Genomic DNA, 17,819 nt, shown 5'->3' with positions numbered 1-17,819 from the left:
TTTTATTTTCAGCACATATGTTTGACATTGAACTGCTGTGATATTTTTCATCTGCATGCTCAACCACTACCAGACTTAGATGAGAGAGTTCATCACATTGACAAAAGTTTACTGCAAGTTTATTAATATTGTAGTTGGAGATTATCTTCCATCTAACGCTTTCTAGCTAGATGATCATGATCAGCCATTTTTAATGCAGTGCATGTTTGCCCCCACCATGAAAATATCTTCTATATATTTACCTGAGGACTAGTACTCTAGCTATATATATATATATATATATATATATATATATATAAATGCAGGTGAGACTCTATTCATATGGATATATATATATATATATCCTACTAATTAGCACGACTAAGGCTAGCTTGCAACTCAAAGTTCATGCCCGTATCAATCCTCCATGTTACAATTCAAACACACACACACACAAATTAATTATTAGATAATTTCAAAGATTAATCGACATGCATGAAGTAAAATTAATATTTATATTAACAATTATATATAATAATGCAACATTTTGTGATAGTACTATGATAGCTAGGATGGAAATTAACAAGCTGGCTGTTTAGTTTGCTTGTAGCACACTGAGTGATTTTATTATATTTATTCACTTATATATAGGTGTATATTGTAAGTGATTTTATAGGTCAACTAATAATATAAAATGCAGTGCACGCTTGTTCCCACCATGAAAATATCTTCTATATATTTACCTGGACTAGTACTCTAGCTATATATATATATATATATATATATATATATAATTGATCATGTCACATATAATTAATGGTGGTCGATCTAGAATCACATGGCAACAACCTCAACTATTGTTTAGCTTAATCAAGTGGTTCTCATCTCACTCTAGTAATCATTGCCTTTTTTGCCTTAATTTGCACCTTCGCCCTTTGCCTCCAAGGGCCTTCAGTTTCTCCAAATTCCCTTAAAACTAACACTTCTGTCTTAAAACTAATTCATATATCATTTTACCCTTTGAAAGGCAAAGGCTTACTACTAATAACCAAGCTCCATATCCAAGTTTTCTTATGAGAGTACTTTAAAAAGAATAAGCTAAGCACACATTTATGGTAAGTAAAATAAAGGAAGTAGATTGAAATTGGTTAAAACATATAACATACAAACAAGTGAACGTCAATCAAGACCACCAAATATGCAAATAATCCCAATCCATAAAATCTGTAGGTCCCCATGTTGACATAAAATCTGTAGGTCTCCAAATTCCCTCTCCATGCATTTACTTCCTCTCTTCTTCTTCTTCTTCTTCTTAATATGAAGGTTTGTTCTTTCCTCCAATATTAATTTTTCTCAAACTGACTATTTTAGTTTTTGCAATAATATTCCAATACGTATTCGCTTTTATAGTGAACTCCAGCTTTATGCTAATTTATAATTTCATGGAAATGATATATATTAGACCAGTGTTCTTAATTAATTAGTTATTTTAATTTTGAAACCAGACCTACGTACGTATGTACCTTAATTCTCATAAGCATTAAAGGATGAAAATTAATTGAAAAAACATATATATATGCTATATAACCTACCTAGTAATTAGATAAAACTAAATTTTTTGGGTGGGTTTGAGGCTTATCATGAATTAATGACCTATTTTTCTTTCTATTTGTTAATTATTGATTATTCAGTCATATATATCTAAATGGCTGGAGTTAGCTACAGAAATTAATGTCTTTGATGTTGATGTTGAAACATTATATATATTGATTATATCAGTGATCTAGAATTGTGGGTTCACATACATGCATGAGAAGATCGATTGAAAAAACGCATGCATTTCTTGTCTTTCACCAGGTAGTTGAGGATGTTCTGCATGAATTGCTAGTTTAATTTCTGCACATATACATAGAAAATGCTATTGAAGTAGCTAGATTATAATGTGGTTGAGAACAAAACATCTTGCCAAAAAAACTGTTTCTAATTCAACTGCACATGGAAGAATAATAGGGGGAAATTAAAAAGGCATTGAAGTTAATTAAAAAGATAAGAGGAAGAAGAAGAAGAAGATTGATAAGTAGCATTACAATGGAAGAATGGATATATATCTGCAGTGTTGGAAACAAAATCATATATATATATATATTATATGACTTATATAATATATATATATATATATATATATATGATTGGAGTTACCAATTTTACTACATACATACATACATATTTAATAATTAGTCATTTAAATGTTAATGATCCATTCCTCTCCAATACATCATGAGCAGCTTAGATCTAATTGCACCAGTAAAAAGATGAGTTGATCAGTAGTTACAACCATGATCATTAATAATGGATAGGTAAAAGTCCCACAACTTTTATATATGTTAATAATTACCAACTTCATGGACAATTAAAAGTACATGAATTTCATTAGTTGAGTTAATCCTTTTGGTTCATTTTAATTTTTGACGAAAAAGTACAGAATAAACCTTTTTTCACATTAATCAAGATTATCATGCATGATCAAATAAGCTAGAATCTTTGCCAAAAGCTTCTGATTAAACCTCTTGACTGTGAAATCTCATGAATTGCATGACACTACGAATTAGCCAAAAGCCACTTTTTTCATGATTCAACAATATCATCTTTGTGATTTTGAAGTTTCCTTATGCTGGTATTCTATATATTTCGATTGTTTGCAATGATATAATGGGCAAAGGGTTAATGGTAGTTTATTGTTTGGAAATGTTTGGAATTTGATTTTTAGTCCAACAAATCATCCAAAATGAATACCCGACATAGGCCTACTCGTGCTCTACCTTCTTCGTCCTTGGTAAGGATGGCGATGAGAATCTCCAGAGCAAGGTGATTCTCTTTCTTAAGAAGAGTATTCCACTACCAAAATGAATCAAGATCTGATCTTAGCTCGAATCCTTTCAATTCAAGCACTTGGATGTTGATGGAATTTATAGTTTTGGTGATTCAAATAAGCATCATAACATCTACTATAGCCATTTTCAAGGAGAAGCCTGTTTGGCCAATGAGAATATGGATTATTGGTTATAATATTGGATGTGTTCTTAGTCTGTTGCTACTCTACGGCCGCTACCGGCGCCATCTCAATCATGGAGATGGTTTTGGCCTTTCTGATGTGGAACAACAGAGGGGCAGTGAAGAATCTAGGTATGCTAGCTTTACATACAGTTCGCCCCTTCAACTTCTATGATTCATTTATATTTTTCTCTTAAACAAAATCATTGGTTTCCATGCGTTGTACTAATAGTGACAACTCGTCTTTTGGGATCATTACATTGATTTGTGAGCTAGTTATAAAACATCATGCAACTAGTTATTGAGGATAAGTCTTTGATTTTGTTCTTTGTGTGGAATTATTGAGGAATTATGCAAACAACTTAGTAGTGATGAACCCTTAGTGATATGATAAAAGCCTCAAGTTATAACAGATAACTTCAAATCAATTCGATAATGGTTGGTGGTCACTATATTTTGTACTAGGCCACCTTAAAGTTTTATATTGGCAGCAATATTTAAATGATGAAAAATAAGATACAAACTCATGAATTGCCTGCTTTTAATTTTTTTCACACACAAACAAGTTTCCATAGATTTAGTGGAAGTGTTACAGAGAGTTTTTGACAATTCAAGTGCTTTTCGAAGCCTTCTAATTGATTGCTATAATGGATACAGGATCTCACATCTAATGAGCAAATGCCGAACTTCACTAGAATGGTTCTTTGCATTATGGTTTGTGATGGGTAATGTTTGGGTATTTGACTCTCGATTTGGGTCTTTCCATCGAGCCCCAAAACTACATGTGCTATGCATCTCCCTGCTAGCTTGGAATGCAATTTGCTATTCATTTCTATTCCTGCTATTTTTGCTGCTATGCTGTTGCGTGCCAATGATTAGCAACCTTGTCGGATACAACATGAATGCGGGGTCAATTGATAGAGGAGCATCCGAGGAGGAAATTTCTCAGCTTCCCAGCTTCCCAGCATCCAACCTTGCAAATGATCATCCAGTAAGTCTCATTTCTTTCAACTTACACTTACAGATAAGCTAATATCTTTCATAGGACATAACAAATTTAGTAGATTCTAAGTCAATCTGTAATATATTGGCGTGTTGAAAGTTGAAGTGCTGATGAGATTGTCGTGTTTTCTTTGTGTTTGTGGTGGGAATGACAGGAATGCTGCATTTGCATAACCAATTACTTGGACAGGGAAGAATTAAGGAGGTTGCCATGTTCCCATGTCTTCCACCTCAAGTGCATAGATCAATGGCTCCAAATTACATCTTCTTGTCCTCTTTGTAAACAAGAACTAGGGAGGTAGTACACTATATATATATATATATATATATATATATATATATTGGGAAACATGTTTTTTGTGGGGTAGTACATATGTTTTGAAGAGTTTCCATTGATTTGGAGTTGCTCACAAGATGTCCTTCACTTGTTGCTTTTACTTTTGTCATGTTAAGTTTATGTGGTGTCAATGATTTTGATCTGGAAGGCCTTAACAAACTCTTCCCATTGTGTTCCTTCTTCTACCTCAAGATGCTTGGTATGGTGTTAAGGTCAGAAAAATGTATAAATGGATTATATTTATTTGTCATTTATGCTTTACAAAGGGATTGTATTAACATAGATGATGTGGACAGATATTGCCTGGTGTTCCATGGTACAAATAACGCCTCCTTCATCAGAAATCTCTTGGTTCCCTGATGGTCATTATTCTCATAAGGACTGTGCAATATAATTTCTCTAAGCTGAGGGTATGTAAACTTCACCAATCCATATTGCTAATTTGCTTATGTTCTATATTTGTGATGACTTTGATACAATTGCTAGACATGAATTGCTTTAACTTAATTGCTTTAACTTGGTTATTTTTATCTATATGCTGCACCTAGAGGCTGAGATGGGATGTGTTATCATTTCTTTTGGTGATTAGATGAGTTACCCAATTAACTGCATTATAGGTAGTTATATTAAAAAATTAATGTATACATGCACCTATGCTTACACATTGTAGATAAAAGACATGGAAAAAAACCTAGTAGACAAGTTAATTGAAAACTTGAGATCTCACAACATTAGTTCAAAATTTGTTTCACTTAATGTTTTCCTTTATGCATTTTACATTAAAAAAAAACATGCTCGTGTTAATTTTATTTGCTTAGGAATCATATACATTTAATGTTGTTTCACTTAATGTAATCAGCTTGCCAGCTGCCTTTATTTAATACAGCCATTATAGCATTAATAAAGTGAGTGTACATTATGGAAATGATGAATGTATATAGAAATAAAGAAAATGATGAATGTACATTGTGGTTGACTTTGAGAACTAAAAAAGAATGTATATGTTTGCAGCAATTAACATCAATGAAGAATGCATCAAGTTTTGAGAAGAAGAGTTGAAGAATGAAGTTTTGAGATTAAGGCAATTTTGAGATCATGACGAAGGCCAGCAGCTTCCAAGGGATGATCAAGGCTTGCTTAGGAAACTCTAGTTACCCTATATTGAAGAGAGGAGGACACCTGTAAAACAATATTGATATATTGTGAGGTGTTAAGTAGTACTTTAGACTAAACTATCATCAATTTCAATTTGAACAATTTTCAGTAATGTATGATGTTGGGGATGTTTAAACCATCTATATATATATATATATATTTCAATGATGATTAATTCATGATATTGTATGCTTATTAGGAAATATAATTGATCAGATGGTTTAATAGATTAAAATGATGTTGAAATCAGGCTGAATTGTATACAGAAAAAATATTTCAATTCATTCCGGCAAGTTAAAGCTAAAATATTATAGATGAATTGATTCATTTCTGCAGATTATATCTCGGCGAAATTACTAAGTATCGACAATAATATTTAATGGGAAATATTTTTTTTCGGCTACACTATCTCGCAGCAATAGCTCCATTTCGGCTTTTTTTTCTTCTAACTAGATATATATATATATATATATATATATATATATATATATATATATATCTAAGGGCAATGCAAAAGAGCTTAATATTTAATTATGAAGGACCTTCGTGATTTACATATATAGTATTTCAATTAAGAACATTATATTTAAGGTCGACTAGATAATCAGTTTGCTTACCCATCTTTTAAATTATGAAGTACACTTTATATATATATATATATATATATATATATATATATATAGTTTCCTATTTAAACTTATAATGACTAACTTATAAGGTGGTTCTAAGAACCTGAATTTGATATCAATTAAAGTCATAGCTTATAATTGTAAATACAATATATATTCCTCCATCATAAGTAAGTTGTATCTTATCAATAAAATTTACAAATTAAGTAACGTCCTAATCTTAAAAAATTACATCTTTAATTTGATGATTCCATGATTTTTTTTTTAATGTTGTATGATTATTTTGGGATATTGAGAGTACTTTCCCGTGTTCTTAATTAATTATGTTGTAGTCATTGATGTTCTTGTAGAAATATGTATACGTTTGATTTGAACAACTGAGTTTTATGTGATAGAGTCTTTGGAGTTTATACTTCATGTATAGTTTGGATGTGATTTTAAATGATATGAACTAATTTTCTAACCCTCTAGATACAGGTCGTTATAGATTATACTTAAATTTTATGGCAAATTCTTTCGGAAGGATTCCGCAGCAAAGCTTGAGTCGTAGATGACAAATTTCAAGACAAAATGCTATGAATTTTTGTTGACTTTCCAGTAGAGGCCAAGAATTCAATGAACATGTATTCTTGAAGGAAATGTGAGAGATATAGCGGAAAAGATAAAATTGGTTCCGATGGCTTAGAGTGTCCATCCAATCCGAGATGGACATCGATCCGTCTGCGTCGATTTGAGATGGCTTAGAGTGTTTCCCACACGAACGTCTCTCTTTGTTCTACTTTCCTCTATTTTATTTCTCTTCAGTCTTCATACATGGGATCTGGCCGAGTTATCTCAAAATATATGCGACAGGTGGTCACTCGACTCTCTAAAATAATAAAATTCATTCAATAACCCTATAGAAGATGCGAAACTTAACTTTCATTGATACGAAGATGTCCTATATATGAGGATTGTATAGGGCTTTGTAGTTACAGATTCAAATATGAGCAATGCTACATACAGTCGTAGAATGCATAAACGCCGTGCAGTCGTTTTGAAAAAGAGTGGGGTCTACTATTAAAAAATTAATTTCTTTTCATGTGGGGCTGGGAGATTATAATTAATACTCTTAATTAATTTCTTGACTGGACCAAGAAGAACCATCGTGATACGGTTACGAAGACACTACGCAAGCGGTTTAATCATATTCGCTATGATTTACATAGAACCTACAAGCAATATGAAAGCAATGAAGAAGCACTTGCGAATGTGCCACCGTCGGTGACACCAGCCACTTGGATAAAGTTATGTGCTCGATATTCAAGTGATGACTTTAAGATAAGTTGGCAGTCGTATACTTAATTAACATGCTGTGAAATTTTTTGGTAAAATAGTCACCTGTATTAAATGTTAGTTAGAACGGTTAGTTTTTGTTAAAATAGTAAACTATATCCACTTATGTTTTTAGTCATATAATCCTCTTGACACCTCTACATTCAATGGATGTATATCATGTCCTATGTGATTGCAGTGGATGTCTGAACGAAATAAAGTAATAGGGAGAAGCAACAAAACAATCACACAGCTGGACGAAGGTCATTTGTGCGGCTAATGGAGATGAGGGTAAGTCTCCATTTTGGTTGCAAGATGCACACCGACTATATGTAACATTATTATTTTTTTGTGCTGCGTGATATGTTAGGCTTCTTCAAAGTTGTGTATTTCCTTTGAGTTCTCTATATATCAATGACTAATATAATTACTTGCACATTTAGTTATGAAAAAACAGAAAAAACACTCAACAATCGTTATTGTTTGTACTTTGTAAGTCTAATCCCAACAATTAATTTGATAGTTTGAATGAGAGTTTTATCTTGCAGATTTGAGTTCCATTATAAATGCTAGCTACTTGTACTCTTTTAATTTGTACTCCATAATGGTGTTCATATATTCAATCTAAGTTAGTGTGTAATTTATTTTATTTGCAGTCTGGGAATGAGGAGAATTTGGTTGATTTCTTTAAATAAGTCAGGTGGTCAAAGAAGAATGACAAATTTGTGACTCCCATGACGGAAGAGAAATATGTGAGTGTTAATTAAGTAAAATCCCATGATGTTTGAGATAAACTGATGTCTATATTTTTAGTGCTAAGTACATATTACGAGCAATTAACTTGTGTGATGTTTTCCAATGGTTGATAGAATGAGAGGGCATCAAAGATGGCAGAGCTGGAGCCTGAGAAGTGAACTAAGGAGGTTGCTGCAACAATATTTAAGGAAGTTTTGGGCCACAGGCCAGGGTATGTACGGGTCTTGGCGAGATGGTTATTCCCTAGTCATCTAGACAATCAACTAATGCTCGAATAGTAGAATTAACTGAACGTGTAGAAAGAAGTGAGAAAGAAACTGCACATTATAAGGCTTTACATGATGACTTACGAGTGAATGTCATGTTATTAATGGAGAAACAAGATAAGTACGACAAGTTTTTGGAGAGATATGAGTTAGAGAGGCAGACCCAGGGAGAGTCTCATAAAGAGACTCAGGGACCTGCATAGCCAGTTACTAAATTTGAGGGTAACAATTTTTTGTCAATTTTGGTAAGGAGATGAAAGTTAAAATAATATAACAACAAAATCTCTCCCATATCTCCAGAACCTCCTCTTTTGTACATCAGTTACTGGTGTGGGGTAGGTAGTATATTTTTTGGTTTGAGGATATTTTATAGCTTTTGTCTGGAGATGTACGTTGCTTTTGCCACCAACATGCACATTGGAAGTTCTTGGCCATCAATGTACAATGAAATTGCTACAGTAAGGTAAGTTATCAGTACATACGTAGCCTTTTAATAATATTATTAGTACCTGATTGACCTGCAAATTTTCATTTATTCTTGTTCTGACATTGTTGCTTTTTATGTATCTTTCAACATCTATATGACTAAGAATAAATAACTTGTTTCATCATTATTCTGATTTTTTTTTTGTTTGGTAAATGAAGTTGTTGAATGCGAGATATCATAGAGGAAATCACCTTGGGTGAGTGCAGCGGACTTGGTATTTATTAGTTCCAATAAATGCAAATTATGTATTTCTCATATAAAAAATCATAAGTGCATATGGTTTTTCACCCATATAATTTGTTCTTTTTAGTGCGTACTTTGTTTGGTAGGATCAAATTGCCAAGTGTTGGATTTTTCTCACATTGGGTACTGTGATTTTGGAAGCTAGCTTTTTACCAGACTAAAGAGCTAGCATACGTAGAGACTTTCTGAAATGGACTCGTTAGTCTTCTGAATCATGTAAAAGGTAGCCCCAATTTCAGGTGAGACCCTTATATTAATTGTCAGAGAGTTTCTACGTGTTCTATATATGTACATAATATATACAATATATATATTTTAGTTAGAGATGCAAAGGAAAAAGAAGAGATGCTATCTTTTATTAATTGAATGCCTTGTAACTTGGGCCTTGAATATTATGTTTTTGCAGAAATATATTGCATTTCTTTACAGTTGTTTTGAAGCACTTAAAGTCAAATCGGTGAACCAAATTCAGTTCTTCCCATACTTGTTGGAATATGGTGATTAGAAAGAAAAACACTTGCAATGAAGAAGCTGGTGCATTCATGAAGGCAACTTGCTGTTAGACATTTATAGTTTGAACGAAAAATATTTGTAAATTTATATTCCATTGTGATACGTTTGATGGTATTATGTAAAACGTACACTTAAATCTTGGTGAATTTTAAATATGTACGTTGATGTTATTTGAATGATGTTGACATATAATTTATATGTGCAATCAGATATAAATTTATCCAAATTTAGTATTTATAATTTATTAGCAAGCAATTATCTGTTATGAAATTACAAATATCAGGAAAAATAACAGGACGACAAAATACAAGCAAACATAATTGGTTTTTTTTTTTTATAAAAAAAATACCATTTCTGGCGAACGTAACTCGCCGAAAATAAATGCAGCGAGTAAGGATTATTTGTGGCGACTATTTCATCGCCGAAATAATCATCTAGTGTTTCTATCGCCAGTAATGGAACTTTTGCGGCGAAGTTAAGTTGGCAGCAAATATTGTATTTCTGGTGATTTTTAGTCACCGGAATAGACTTGAGCAACTATGCTAAAGATCTTTACTGGCGATATATACAATATTTCCGGCGAGTATATATCGCCAGAAATGTAAAGCATTTCTGTCCGTTCTCGAACTCGGCACAAAACGTCTTACTTGGCTGGTTAACAGCGGCGGCATTGGGGCAAGCTTAGTTAGCCGGAATTACTTTATTCCGGCGATAGTTTCCTCTATTTGCGGCGAAAGTCGTCGCCGAAAATAGGTTTATTCCTTGTAGTGTAGAATAAGCCAAACAATTAAGAACTTAAATCTTCCCAAATAATATGGTCACCAAATCAATACAGATGATTAGTGCTAGAGAGAAAGGTGACATACTTCTTGTAAAATCTAAAATTAACCTGAGATTATGGAAGCTATTGACATAACATACAGTAAGAGGGGATGAATGTCGAAAATGCTCTTTGGATTCAGTAAACGAACTTAACTTCAATCCATTCTCAACCCCCTCAACCCTCAAAGATGGAGTCATATCGATGTCAATAACTTGACATGATTGGCTTGCAGAATGACCTGGACTTGGAGGATACCTACTTGAAAGCCTACCACAGTCATCAGAACTCCCTTGTTCATTCAACCTGCTCCATGGACTTGAGAGCTCTTCAGCACAATTAGCAGATGAAATATCTGCCCTGATTCCATTGGTAGTTTCAATGCAGAATGAGTCTTGGTCTGGATTGATGGGAACTACTTGGTTTTTTTGCCCCACAGATGATGATAATGCCCACTCCATGGACTGTCCATCTTTAGTGTTTTGACTTACTTCCAGCACGAGGATCTGATCTCAGCATCAGTAGTATTTAGGATACATTCCCTATATGGATATGACCCTTGCATTAGCAATTAACATAGAGTCAAAGTTGAATTGAATTGCTAGCTTTAGTTGATTAGTTGAAAGTGTACCATCTCTCTCTCTCTCTCTCTCTCTCTCTCTCTCTCTCTCTCTCTCTCTCTCTCTCACACACACACACTTAAAAACAAATTTTTTTTTGATAAGTAAAAATATTATATATATATCAAAAGGAGTAACCAAGTATACTGAATGTATACAAGAGAACACCTTGCCCATAATAGAAAACCCCTAATAACCCAAAAAGCCCGTGAAAAACAACCCAAAATACAGCAATCCTGACCCCAACCCATTGCTTCCCTTAGAACTAAAACTCTACCCAAAAACCCCACCCCAACCCCTTGTTTTCCCTTCTTCACAATGCCCTCCCTTTAGATTTCCCTCTAGATGAGCCAACACCTTTAGCGTCGTAGTTGATTCCCGAAAAAAGAAGCTGTAACTTCCTACTTTTCTTGAAACTTGATTTGGTTTCAAGCACGTGGCTTGCCTCGATTGCAGTAATTAGTTCTTTAAATTGGTCTTCACCTCCTCCATGTGAAATTCCCATGAACTGCTGAATCTTGTTAACTTTAGATAGAATCCAATCCGCTATTAGAGGAAGAGAGACTAGGGGAGCCATAATATCCCCAGACACAGTATCCAATTGCACCAATGCCAAATCCATGTTCAAAACCCGTACCTCCTCGACAACTCCATTAGTCATCTCCGATGGTATGACATCAAGTCGCTTCACCTCTGGTGATCCTTTATGTGCAACTTCAGCAGGTCCCTTCACCAATGGTCTGACACCATTGGTAGTCCATCTTAAATTACAACTTTCGTCTCTCAAGGAGACCTTGTCACTAGGAAATCTTGAGTCCCCACTCCTCGACAAATAGGGGAGGGACACCTTCTTCCTTCCCCCTCCCCCACAAAGCCTAAGTGTCATATTCTTTAAGCTATTATTGTTTTTTAATGCTTTTTGGATGGTTGAGGATTGATCTATTGCTTTTGGGCTTTTACCATGCTACACATGGTGAGTTCCACAACAGCAGATCTAACATCTCCGATCACTTTCACTCCAATCTATGTCACGTGTGGACCTCAATGTCACCTATGTCGCTCGTGATCCTTATGCACCAACCCGGATCCTTCGCTTCTACTGCCACACTTGCCTCACCCCAACCATCCCCACCTCATTTCCATTAGCATATGAGGCCAATGCATTGGCACAGCTATATACAGCACTTGCAAGTTGCCAAAAACCATTAATTTGGCTCCATTTCCCATTTACTCATTTATTTCCCTTTATTTATTGTGCTGGTGTGACACCTGTAATTTGGTTTTTGTCAAGGCTCTCATCCTCTCCTTATATCTTTCAACTTCTTGATAATGCAAGTTTGCTTATAACAATTAAACAAAATAAAAACGAAACATTTTCATGCATTTCATCTGCTTTGTTAATATATTTGTATGTACCAGAAATTAAAAAAATCACAATTAAAAAAAGCATCAACTAACCTGGTATAGATGAGGTGCCCTTGCAGATAAATTTAATGCTACATGAAACAGGAGCTTGCTGGCACACAAAGATGGCTTTTCTTAGACTTAAGGTCCTTCCGTTTCCTGCAATGTGAAGCAATAAGGTAAGCAATCTCGGCCTAATGGGTGAAAGATCGACATGGGACAATATTTAATGGTACAGAAAAATCATCATTGAAGCTGGTAAATATCAAACCATAAGTACTTACATGCCTTAAACAAGCATCTTAGTGCAGTGTATCTCAGGGCCAGAGTAAACAAGCATCTGTAGTTGCCTCTGATGCATTTGTCTTTATTCCTTATACCAGGGGCGGCTCAATGCACACGGTGGCCTAAGGCCAGAATTTAAGACGAGATTATTTTTATAAATTTTTAATATAATAATTCAATCAACTCTCCAATTAAATATAATACAAATCAACAAATATTCTGATTGTACAACATACCATATATATATATTTTTTTTTGTGTAAGTTTGAAGATTAATTTTTTTTTTTAACTAAAGGCATGTGACTTGATTGTCATAACATTCAGCTTCCAAAATAGAGGTCTGAAATTCAAAACCACCTCCCCAAATCGAAAAAAAAAATCATAAAACTTTTCTTTTTCAGATCATGATTAATATTATTTAAAGTTGAGATTATAATCTAAATTTTATATTCTATTCTTAATTACTGTATATCTGAAATAACTACGCTTTTATGTTATAATTAAGGTGTTTCTTGGAAATATTAATTATTAATTTATTTACAACTCATAGAAAAATGTTAAAAGAATATCCTAGATGTGTAGGTTACAATACTAACCTTTTTTAATATTTATTTTCTATCAATTTTATTTTTTAAAAGAATATAAATAATTTGTATCAATTTTTTTCAACAAACCACGTTAACCATTAGGGACTTTAAGAGTGGGGGCCTTACGCAAGCGCCTTAGTCGCCTTGCCTTTGAGCCGCCCCTGCCTTATACAGTCCTTTTAAATATGTCTAATTATTCATCCAACCATTTGTCTCAGACATCAGATCGCTCGTGTCTGCCATTTATTTCTCAATTATAAATTTAAATCCTCAGTAAATTAATTTTAATGGGCAACATATGATGAGAGTTCCCAAATTATATCTATCTATCTCCGAATTGTAGAAAGTGTTAAGAGTAAGAACTCCTTATCCACGCAGTTTGCATTACTCTGCAAACGTATTTGCCAGAACCATTCAAACGCTCTGTTGAGTTTGGATATCCATACTGGACTTAAATGGAACTAAAAGGGAACAAGATAGTAAGTACACAAAAAATGAAAATTTCTTGGCTTGATCTTTACTTTGAATAGTGCTTGTTGGCTGCTGCTCCCATAACAAGCTCCCTGATCCCATGCTTGGAGATCAGTTTTAGAATTTCCTTCTCAATACGGTCAATCTCAGTATGAAATGTATCTGTAACGCCCCGGCCCTTTGAATATATTTTTTTTCCTTCTCTTTCTTTTCCCTCCTGCCTCCCCCAGCGATAAACTTCCCCAATTTTTTTTTTCTTCCCTATTTTTTCACGCAGCCACGACGTCAAGAGCTTCGTCTTTCCGCATGCATTTTATCCTTCCGATGGTTTTTTTTTTCACTTTTAGTTCTTGCACTCCCGAAAATTCCTCCACCCAAATTTCCATTTTTTTCCCACGTCTAGGCAGTTTGAACTCCCTTTCCGTTTCTGAGCTCTCTTCTTTTTTTTCGTTTCTGTCCATCATTCAGGTCTCTCCCTCTCTACTTTTTATTGCCTTATACTTGCTGTGCATTTCTATATCAAATCTCACAAACTCTCTCTATCCATGTCTCTCTCGTTCACTACAAACCTCCATGCAGACATCGTAGCCCAGGGCCATCACTCATTGCTGCAGCATCGCCAACCTTTCCGCATGGCCACCATCACGCCAACCTGTGGCTTTCGCAGATGGACACACGAGCCACTGCTCACCCTCTCAACCCCAAAACCACACGCTGTCATTGTGAGACCCCCCTGCAGACCACTAACCCCCACGTACTTGCACGACCCAGCCATTGCCTTGTTCACACCACCACCACCATGCAAGCCTTCCACGTTCCCTCGATTCCACCCACTTTGCCGCCACCCTTCACCGTGAAACTCAAGCCATCATCGCAAGCTAAGAGGCCTCTGTTTTCACTTGCCAAAAACAGAGCACCACTCAACCCTTTCGGTGACGCTAGCCACGGCAGGGGATGTCCAGTGGCGTTGACGCCCAACGACTCCGTGATCTGCTGCCGCCCCAACCACCTTGTTGCTATCTCTTGCTGCCTCGGTGAGCATCTCACATGGTATCCCTCTCACCGTTTTTCATCTCTCTAGTGTCTCTCTCTCTCTTTCTCTCTCTCTCTCACCGTTCTCTCTCTCTCTCTCTCTCTCGCTCTCTTTCTCTCAGTGCACTGCTGTCGGGACAGCCACGTTGCAAATATTTTTTCCTCCAGATTTTTGTAATGCCCACAACAGGATTGCTCTGCTCTCTTTCACATTTTCTCCCACTGCAACATACAACGTATTTTCCATCTCTTCGATCCACAACTATAGAATGAAAAATGATAGTCTCTACACCTCTCTTAAAATCTTTTGCTTTGAAGAACTCGAGGTGACAGTCTTTGAGAAGATAATAGGAAACAAATTCCCAAAGGAAATGACAGATTTGAAAGCCTGAATTGAGGCAACTTTAGCTAAGAGATTTCTTTATAATTTATATATATAAATAGAAAAATTTTATTCATCATCTTCACACATTATATATCACATTTTTTTTTATTTTTTATTTTATTAAATGTGTGATATATCGATAATGAGTAGAAGAATTTAATAAGTTTAAGAAGAATAAAATTTTCAAAAAATTTTAAAAAATAAAAAAATGTTGTGTAGTGTATAATAAGTAGGAAGCTCATATACATATACATGTCTACAAGAGTGTCTATATATAATATATTAGTTATGACTTTCACAGCTGTATTATATTCATGATTGATCTCAAGAGTTACAATTACGAGGCTACAAGAAGAATAAAGATTTGAAGTTAGGGTTGTAAAATGATTTTTTTTTTTTTAAGAGAAATGCTTTCTTCGTTGAAGAAAATGAGAAAGCTTTAATTAAAAATTGTATTTACTATATAAAAATGTACATTTTATTTGCAAAATTAGAAAAGAAATCGTTGGTATTTATTAAAATTGAGAAAATCATGTTATCCATACTTTAAAATGCCTAATAATTTTTCTTGAAGTATGAGAAATTAACATGTTTGGCTAATGAGAGTACCTCAAATACTCTCAAACACTCTCATTATTACTATTTATTACTTTTCACATACTTTTTACTACTATTCAATATTTTATTATTACTTTTTCACTACTATTCACAAATATTCGCAAACACTTTCACTATCCAAACATTGCTATTTGGTTGGCACTTTGGGGGACATGTAAAGCTCTCTGGTTTTTGAATTGGTTGAGATATTGTCTATAGTCCTCTATGATGGTTTGGATTGGCTAGTCTACATCTTCAGTATAACCACTGATTGCTTTGTGGACTAGCAGTGAATCACCTTCAAGATAAATAGAATGAATATTGAGTGCCAGAGTCTTTTTAATGGAAAAATATAATTGTAAGCGATTCTGCGCACTAATACATGCACCCATTCAATATGATTAGTCAGAAAGTAGATTTTATTGAAAACTGTGCTAATTTGAATTTAAAATATGAAGTCAACAACATTAGTACGCAGATTGATATGCAAACATGCTTGTACATAGCAAAACTCCTTTTTAATTGCTAGTAACGTTGTTTGTGCTTCTCTATAGAGTGGGGTAGATGCTTGAATTCTTATCACCCATGACTTGAGAGTATCACCTCTAGAGTTACTGATAAACTTGCAATGATGGTGAAGTTTTTCGAAATGGGTAATAAAATTGCAATGATGTCGTAATTTGTTTTCATGGAACCAATGAGAGGGGTTGTCCAGTTGGCCACATGGGAGTTATTGGTTTTTGTTGCAAAGTTAGGGAATGTTCTTTGAAAAGGTGATTGACCCAGCTTTGAAATTGCTATGGAGGAGGGGATGGTTTGCCCATGGTTGGCTTTATTTCGAAACATCCATATTTGATTCATAGCTACTGATGCAAAAATTTGGAATGGATGTATTGAATCAAGTGAGAGGTTTAGAGTGGGGTTGGGGGAGATTATAATGTTGATCCAGTTTTGGATGGCTTGAACGGAGAAGGTTTCAATATTGAGTTGCTAAGGGGATTGGTGCCGAATAATATGAGATGGATGGCATCCAAGGAAGGTATGTTCTAATGTTTCAGGGGATGATTGGCAAAGATGGCATGAAATATCCGTTGTGGATGGAAGGTGGACTTGGGAGGAATTATGCTTTTTGTTAGGAGAGAGTTACCGGGTGATTTTCCAGAGTAAGAGTTTGAGGCGAGTTTGGAGTTTGAGTTTACAAAGTTTTTTCCATTGGGTTGTGAGGTGGTCTGAGTTTTGAGAGGGAGAGGAATGTTTGGAGATGAGGTTGTATCCAAATTTGATGGAGAACTTGCCAGAGGGGGATGGGGCCCAGATGAGTTCGTCATTATTGTCATGTTGAGGAAGGTGGATGTTGAGGATTGAGTTGGCAATGTTGGGTTCAAAGGATGAGTAAATTTTATGTCTATCCCACTGTTTTGGGTTGGTGTTAGGGATAATTGAGGGGTGGTGGGGGATCCAATTATTAGTTAAAGCTTTGATGGATTGCCCATTCTTAACAATGAAAAAAGCTCATTGAGAGATGATAGATTTTGTTTTGCATAGTCCTTTCCAAAACCTAGAATCCCAAGGTTTCACTTTAGAGTTTGGAAATGGGGCATTTCTGATGTATTTGGATTTAATGTTGGTGGCCCAGAGTTTGTTGGAAACTACAGAAAGTTGTCAACTGAGTTTGGAGAGGAGAGTAAGGTTCAAGTCGTGCATCTTTTGGATGCCAAGACCTCCAAAAGGCTTTGATTAGCATATTGAGTCCCTGCTTTTCAAGAAGAGGTGCTTCTCATTATCCAGTTTGAATCTCCACCAAAAAATTTCATGAGCATGGTGTCCAAAGTATTACAAAAGCTTTTCGAGAGAAGAAAAAAGGACATACTGTAGGAAGGAATAGT

General features: G+C 34.8%; 1 pseudogene; it reads left to right on the top strand.

Moving 5' to 3' along the window:
- Positions 1–2,764: 2,764 nt before the first annotated feature.
- On the top strand, positions 2,765–4,334 carry LOC109019880 (annotated as a pseudogene).
- Positions 4,335–17,819: the final 13,485 nt, after the last annotated feature.

Source organism: Juglans regia, chromosome 7 (assembly GCF_001411555.2).
Source record: "Juglans regia cultivar Chandler chromosome 7, Walnut 2.0, whole genome shotgun sequence".
Lineage (NCBI taxonomy): Eukaryota > Viridiplantae > Streptophyta > Magnoliopsida > Fagales > Juglandaceae > Juglans > Juglans regia.
Note: the sequence above shows the minus strand (reverse complement) of the source record. Positions and strands in the feature narration are given on the sequence as shown.